This window comes from Eptesicus fuscus, chromosome 21 (assembly GCF_027574615.1).
Source record: "Eptesicus fuscus isolate TK198812 chromosome 21, DD_ASM_mEF_20220401, whole genome shotgun sequence".
NCBI classification, from domain to species: Eukaryota; Metazoa; Chordata; class Mammalia; order Chiroptera; family Vespertilionidae; genus Eptesicus; species Eptesicus fuscus.
This window is the reverse complement of record NC_072493.1, coordinates 38,008,170-38,016,160: the sequence shown is the minus strand read 5'-3', so window position 1 is coordinate 38,016,160 and position 7,991 is coordinate 38,008,170. Positions and strand designations below refer to the sequence as shown.

The window sequence follows — 7,991 nt, the reverse complement described above, 5'->3', positions numbered from 1 at the left end:
GCCCTGACCAGGAATAGAACTATGACCTCCTGGTTTATAGGTCGATGCTCAAGCACTGAGCCACACCAGTCAGGTGAATTTTGACCATTTTAAGTTAATATAATTTCTAGTTCAATCTTCCCATTTCTTTTTTTAAAATACTATTTTATTGATTTTTTACAGAGAGGAAGGGAGAAGGATAGAGAGTTAGAAACACCGATGAGAGAAAAACATCATTCAGCTGCCTCCTGCATACCTCCCACTGGGGATGTGCCCGCAACCAAGGTACATGCCCTTGACCGGAATCAAACCTGGGACCCTTCAGTCCGCAGACCGTCGCTCTATCCACTGAGCCAAACCAGTTAGGGCCAATCTTCCTATTTCTATAAATCACTTGCAAATAAAGGCTTCCGCCCAGCCAGCATGGCTCTGTGGTTGAGCATCATCAACCTATGAACCAGGAGGTCACAGTTTGATTCCTGGTCAGGGCACATGCCCAGGTTGCAGGCTGGACCTCCCAGTGGGGGGTGTGCAAGGGGCAGCTGATCAATGATTCTCATCATTTATGTTTCTACCTCTCCCTCCCTTCCTCTCTGAAATCAATAAAAATATTTTTAAAAAATAAAATAAAATGGCCATTAAAAAAAAAAAAGTAAAGGCTCCCTATCAGGAGTATTAATGCGATTTGGGGTCTGGGAGTTCCCGGTCTTGGAAGTACTACTTCCTATGTTAATTTTAGTGGGTTTTGGATATCTGTAGAGTATGAGCAAATTTTCTAGGGATGTTTAGTGGGTCAAAGTGTACTTACTTCTTCCTTTTTGATTCAGCTCTGGTTTCATTTTGTTTTCCTAAGCATTTTTCCCTTTTAATCTAATTTTTCAAATATTTGCAATAAGGATGCTCCTGATGTCCTCCTATTGCCTGCTGTCATTGTTTCCCTTTTTACTCCTAATATTGCTTATTGTGCCCACTCTTATTTTTAAAAATAATTCATCCAGAAGTTTGCTCTTTAAAGAATCATCTCTAGACTTTGTTGGTTCTAGTACTAATTTAATGAGTCAAATTTCAATGCAAAGGAAAGCTGGGCTTCCTACAGACTCCCTTTCACCTGTTGACACCAAAGGGAGGGGCTGTGACCAGGAGCCTGGAGCTGCCTCATGACAGAGTGAGGGGTGGGAAGAGGCTTTCCAGGTGTGCTCTTCCAGGGGTGTGGTCCCAGCCTCTCCTTTTCCCTGAGGGCAAAGGGGTCTCCTAGTGATGGAGATGAGACTTGGAATCAGTCAGCTGGGTGGTGAGCAGGGCTGGTTGCATTACTTCTTTTTTATTTCCGAATAAACTGGTTCTGTGGCTGGTGGGGGTGGGGAGGCTGACGTTGGCTTCTTTGATTCTTGGCCACTGAAGTTCAGCAAAGAATATGTCACTTCATGGATCTGAAAGGGATGAGAAGTGGCCAATTAAATCAGTGTCCCAGGCCAGGCCCTCACCTTGCCTCCTGTGGTTAGGCAGCACCTGCTCTCACCGCATTGAAACTTCTAGCTTTGGAGGATTTTTATTTTCCATTTTCTTTGCATGCTGACATCCTTTGAATGATCATTAGAAGATAGATTATGCAATGGAAGAGGATACAGCAATGAGAATGAACAACTACAAATGCATACCACAATATAGATAGGTCTCATGAAACCATTTTGAATGAAAGAAAAAAACACACATAAAAGGATATACTGTGCTTTTTAATGTAAGAGCATGAACAGCCAAAAATAATCTAGTGCATTTGAAGTCAGGATATGGTTACTCTTTGGAGGGAAGTGACTGGAAGGTTTCATTTTGCAGGGAGATGACATGTTTTGTTTCTTCATTTCAGTGCTCCTTACAAGGGTATGCTCAACTCATGATAATTTATACATTGTTAACATATACATATGCTTTAAGCACTTTTCAACACATATGTGCGCTCTACGGAAAGGCTAAATGAGAGAAGGTCAGTAAAGTTATTATAAAGTGAAGGAACTAAGACCTCAGACCCATTGGAATGGACATTATCCTTTGACAAGAAGAACAGGATCAGATTGAAGGTAGAGGAGGGAGAATGACTCAGTGCCTTCCTTATGTTGGGCACCATGCTGGTGCTTTGCATGTGTTATCTCATTTCATTCCTTCAGCTGCTCTCTGAAGTATGCAGCATTTTGCGTTTACAGATGACAGGGTGAGGATCAGAGGGATTAAGTTACGTGCCCAAGGTCACAGAGGAACTAAGTCACAGCCAGGATGCAAACACAAGATGGGGCTAACTCCAGAGCCCACATTCTTGCCTGAAGTAGGCTCAGGGGAATAGTTAACCAGTAGATCTTGGTTTGTTGCTACATTGAGGAACCTTGATTGAAACTTGATCGCACTTGTGCCTTCAAGAGTACCCCATTCTCTATGGAGTTATATGCATGAGAAAATGAGCCAGTGAAACTGGCTGTGCTTACCTTGTTAGGTGAGTTGTCAGAGAGGCCCTCACCTGGGAGTTGAAAGAAGAGTTAGCAAGCTATGAAAATGCAAAGCTGACTTATAGCTTTACAGGCTTAGTGTTCCTAAGCTGTTGTGATTTCTCGGTGAAGGAGGTGGCAGGTGGCAGGAAGAAGGTGGGATGTGGCCCATGACAACTTCAGGAAATCGCTTCTCTCAGAGTGTGTGGTCCAGACCCAGGGTGTTAGTACCAGCAGGAAGGGGTGGGGTTGAAGGGTGAGGTGGGCAGCATTAGTGACAGGGAGGCCTCAGTCCATTTCTGAATTTTTTTCCCCCCAGTTCACAAGGCGTTGTTTTTGCCCAGTTGTGTTTCTCAAAAACAGGCACCCGTGGCAAGGAGGGGCAGCACCCAGAGCACCCAGAGCACCACAAGACAGGGAAAGTCTCACCAAAGGAGAGTGCCCACACCCGTAATAGAGGAGGAGGGGACGGGGTAAGTGAGGAATGGCTTTGGAAAACATGGCCATCTTACTCAGGCCTGCCAGGTCTGGCTGAGTGAGTCTCTCCCAGGGCTGGGTCTCAGGGGGATCTTTTGTGACTAGAAGGTTGGGAGGACCTATGGCAACCTAAGGTTGGGAAATGGACATCCCCTCTAAAATTTCAGAAGGTACTGAGTCCTTGGGACCAGGTTTCCCTGCTAGGGCAGGGCGCGTGGTGGAACACACCAGCTGTCACTGGTGATGGCTTTACTTACTGTGGTTGGAGGCTGAGGGTTTGTGCTCTGTGAGGTCGCGCTGGTCGCTTGCCCTAAACAAATATCAGAGACTGTGACTGCTATTCCCAAGCATAGGCTCTTTGCTCCTTGAAGTAGGAAGGACTCTGTCAGCTCATTTATCAGAGTCAGCATTGCCTTTCCTGCTAGGGCTCCTCTTCAGTGTACCCACCGTCCCTTCCAGTGAGTACTCCTTTCCTGCTGCCCTGATGTTCACACAGGTCCATCCCATTTTTAAAAATCTTCATCTGATATTTATTAATTTCAGAAAGAGGAAGGGGTGAGGGAGAGGAGAGAGAGAGAGAGAGAGAGAGAGAGAGAGAGAGAGAGAGACCCCATCAGGTGTTAGAACCCTCAACACAGGTTTGTGTCCTGACTGAGAATGTAGCCTGCAACCTTTCTATGGGACCATGTTCCAACCCACCGAGCCACCTGGCCAGGGCACAAAGGTCTATTCTTTATCAGTTGCTTCTGAGCCTATTTCTACCTGGGCACCTTTTGACTTTGTTGATTCTGTTTTCATTCTTCATTTATTGCCCAAAAGGCCTTTTGTTTCAGCTTTAAAATATATATAAATTTGTAGATTTTAGAGAGAGGAAAGGAGAAGAAGAGATGAAAGCATCAATAATGAGAGAAGCATCCATCAGCTGCCTCCTGCAAGTGCTGTTTTGGCAACAGAGCCCGCAACCCTTGCATGTGCCCTGACTGGGAATTGAACTGTGACCTCCTGGTTCATGGGTCAATGCTCAAGCACTGAGCCACACAGGCCAGGCTGGTTTCACGTATTTTTAAGGTTCTCTTCTTGTCCTTCCCCTCTCTTCTCCTCTTTCTATGGTTGGCAGAGCACAAACCTCTCTTTCTCCTGCTCCTCTTTTCGTTTACTGATTTGTTTTCCTTCTTGGACCTTGGATTCCCTGACTCTAGGACCAAGGAACATAATCAGATCTGCCCCATCTAAACCAGAGGGGGTCGGAATACCATGTCCCAAAGAGAGTGGGGTACAGGAAGCTTGAAGACCAGGGAAGAAGAGGCCTCAGGAATCAGTTCTGAGAAGCAGGGGTTTAGAAAGGAGGAGGAGCAGTTCCAGGCCCAGAGACAGAGGGGAAGTCTCCTTCCCTCTCCCAAGCATGGTCATCAGCCTTGGAGGAAGCGGGACAAGAGGGAAGGCCATCATACCCTCCAGTCTTTCTGATATGCAGGAAGCACACCAGGGCTGCTATCAGAGCTACACCAGCCAGGATGCCAATCACGATGCCAGCAATAGCCCCATATGGGAGGCCAGGACTTGGTAGTGTTGGATCATCTGTCATGGATAGAAAAGAGAAGAATGAGTGGAGGGGACGATATTCTACAATGGGGGTGCCCTGAGCATCAACTCTCAACATGAAGTTGTCTCTACTTGTTCCTCCAAGGAAGAAATTTCCCCTGGGAGGGTTTTTGTGCGGTAAATATCCTTGTAATTCTTTCTCTCAATGCATTTCTAGGTTGGTGTCCAAACTTGCCACAATTCCATCCTGGCCTTTCTGCATGGTGATATGTTTGGAGCTGTGGAAATGTGAGAAAGCTGATGGCCATTTTTGTAAGTTATAACTTCCCACCTTTCATGGTTGTGTGTTTTTCTGTACCAGGTGTGACCTCCATGAATATGTGCCAGTCAGGTCTCCTTGGTGAGGACTTAACTGATGGAAGGTGGTGAATGCACCACCTGCTTTGCACAGACATCCCACAGGCTCCAAGCAGGGATCTGCAATAAGCCCAATGCTGTGAGCAATGGTTTTCACCTTGTGGGTAACCTTAGCTCAAGGACTCCCCATCAGTCTTGCAGATACTCTCTTGGAAGGCACTGTAGCCCTGGCGGGTGTTGTTCAGTGGCTGGAGCATTGCTCCCTACACCAAAAGGGCACTGGTTCAATTCCCAGCCAGGACACATGCCAGTGTTCCTGATTGGATCCCAGTGGGGGGTGTCCAAGAGGCAGCTGATAAATAATTCTCTCTCTCGCTCTCCCTTCCTCTCTCTAAAATTAAACACACACAACAACAACAACAACATTAAAAAAAAGATGGCACGAATAACTAGCTGCAGTGATCCTGAGAAAGAAGGACAAAGTAGGTGGGATCTCAATACCAGATATCAAGCTGTATTACAAACCTACTATTCTCAAAACTTCCTGGTACTGGCACAAGAACAGACATATAGATCAATGGAATAGAATTGGGAACCCAGAAATTGACCCAAATCACTATGCGCAATTAATATTTGACAGAGGACTCAAGACAGTCTCTTCAATAAATGATGTTGGGAGAATTAGACAGATACATGCAAAAAAATGAAACTGGATCACCAACTTACACCATACACAAAAATAAACTCAAAATGGATAAAGGACTTAAATGTAAGATGGGTAACCATAAAAATCTTGGAGGAATCCACAGGCAGCAAAATCTCAGATATATGCCGAAGCAATACCTTTAACCAATACTGCTCCTAGGGCAATGCAAACTAAAGAGAAAATAAACAAATGGGACTACATCAAAATAAAAAGCTTCTGCACAGCAAAAGAAACAAAACAACAAGAAAGCCCACTGCATGGGAGAACATATTTGCCAATTTTATCACCAATAAGGGTTTAATCTCCAACATTTACAGGGAACTCAAACAACATAACAAAAGGAAGTTAAACAACGCAGTCAAAAAATGGGCAACGGACCTAAATAGATACTTTTCACAAGAGGACATAGGAAGGCCAAGAGACATATGAAAACATGCTCAAAGTCACTAATCATCAGAGAGATGCAAATCAAAACGACAATGACGTACCATCTCTCACCTGTCAGAATGGCTATCATCAACAAATCAACAAACAACAAGTGCTGGCGAGGATGCGGAGAAAAAGGAACCCTCGTGCACTGCTGGTGGGAATGCAGACTGGTGTAGCCACTGTGGAGAACAGTATGGAGTTTCCTCAAAACACTAAAATTGGAACTCCCATTTGACCCAGTGATCCCATTTCTAGGAATATACCCCAAGAAACTAGAAACACCAATCAGAAAGGATATATACACCCCTATGTTCATAGCAGCACAATTTACAAGAGCTATGCTTTGGAAACAGCCTGATTGCCCATCAACAGATGAGTGGATTAAAAACTGTGGTACATCTACACAATGGAATACTATGCTGCTGTAAAAAGGAAGGCATTCCTACCATTTGCAACAGCATGGATGGTCCTAGAGAGCATTGTGCTAAGTGAAATAAGTCAGTCAGAGAAAGATAATTGTCACATGATCTCACTCATTTGTGGAACATAATGAACAACATAAACTGATGAACAAAAACAGATCCAGAGACAGAGAAGCATAGATGCTCAAACCTTAGAGGGAAGGTAGGAGATGGTGAGGGTAAGGGGGAGGGATCAACCAAAGGACTTGTATGCATTCGTATAAGCCTAACCAATGGACCAGGGGATGAGGGCATGAGCGGGAAAGGAGGGAATGGGGTATAAAGGACTCATATGTAACACCTTCATCAATAAAGAAAGAAAGAAAAAAGATGGCTCTGGAGGTGTTCCCAACATGCTTTAAAATGAGAGCTGCTGGGGATCTAAAGGTATTGTCCACCCTGCTTCCCTCCACTACTTCCAGGCTTGAATTAAAAGAAATTTTAAAACAGGTCTCTTCTTAGGCTTAACCCCCCAAATGACCCTAAAGCTGTCTTGTGCAGGAGAATTCTTTCCTATTCATGTTAGAGCAAAACGTCCTGCGAGCTCCTGGACTGGGAAAGAAGAGTTTCCACGTAAGCAGGGTGGTGGCAAGCCCAGAAGGCGCACTGAGCGTCGGTCGTGGAGATGCTGCTGTTGAGGCAGTCTGTGAACCCCCAGCTCCCTTTCCTAACCCGAAACAGGCATGTGCTCTCCAACCATCCTGAGAGGGGCACGTGTAATTCCTTCAGAAGTAGATGATTCCATCCCAAATAGTCAGCACTAACACCTTTGTTTTGTCCACAGCATTCCCTCCCGGAAAGCAGGGATGCTCGAGGGGACCTAGCAGAGAGATGGTGCATTGGGAGGTGATAGGTTCTCATCTCATAAGCCCTCGGCTCATGGAGAAAGATCACATCTTAGGAAGCCTCTTGGAGCTTCCAAAAGCCCAGGTGGCAGAGTTAAAGGGCGGTCTCCTACTTTCCTCTTGTGAAAGTAATGGGTTGGGCATTACAGATATTCATCCTTGATGATCTTTATGGGCAATTGGGCATGTTCTTTAGGTTAGAGGGATCTTCACTTCCATAGTCACTGAATCCGAAGAGTTTGTGTTCCTTTGACTTTTGCATGAGATCCAGAGATTCTAGGAGGAAAACCCTCACTATCCTAGGCTTATTTTTGTCTACAGATGTTGTCTAGAGTTACTTAAGACCTTAGAAACAGTATGTCCAAATGTTGTATTTCAAAGACCATCTACAACAGAATTCTTTGGGATGTTTTCTAAAAATGCAAACTTCTGGGTCCCACTACAGACATTCTGAGTCAGATCTTTTATGGGCAGAGCCTAGGAATCTGAAATTTTAACAAGCACCCTAAAGATCTCCTGTGCAAACTAAAGCTTAAAAATAATTGTCTGAAAGGGGCTGAATGTCAGGAGTTTTCTTCTTCAGTTTGCCAAGTGAATCTTAAACAGTAATGTTCTATCCTTTAAATGTTCTCTACGTATTCTTATTTAATAATCTTTCATAGTTCCAAAACTTCTCATTCAGATGGCTTGCTGTCTTCCAAGGTTAATTCACAAAGATGGA

General features: G+C 44.6%; 1 pseudogene; it reads right to left on the bottom strand.

Moving 5' to 3' along the window:
* Positions 1–1,289: 1,289 nt before the first annotated feature.
* LOC103284690 (carcinoembryonic antigen-related cell adhesion molecule 1-like) overlaps positions 1,290–7,991 on the bottom strand; it is a 33,992-nt pseudogene continuing 27,290 nt past the window's right edge.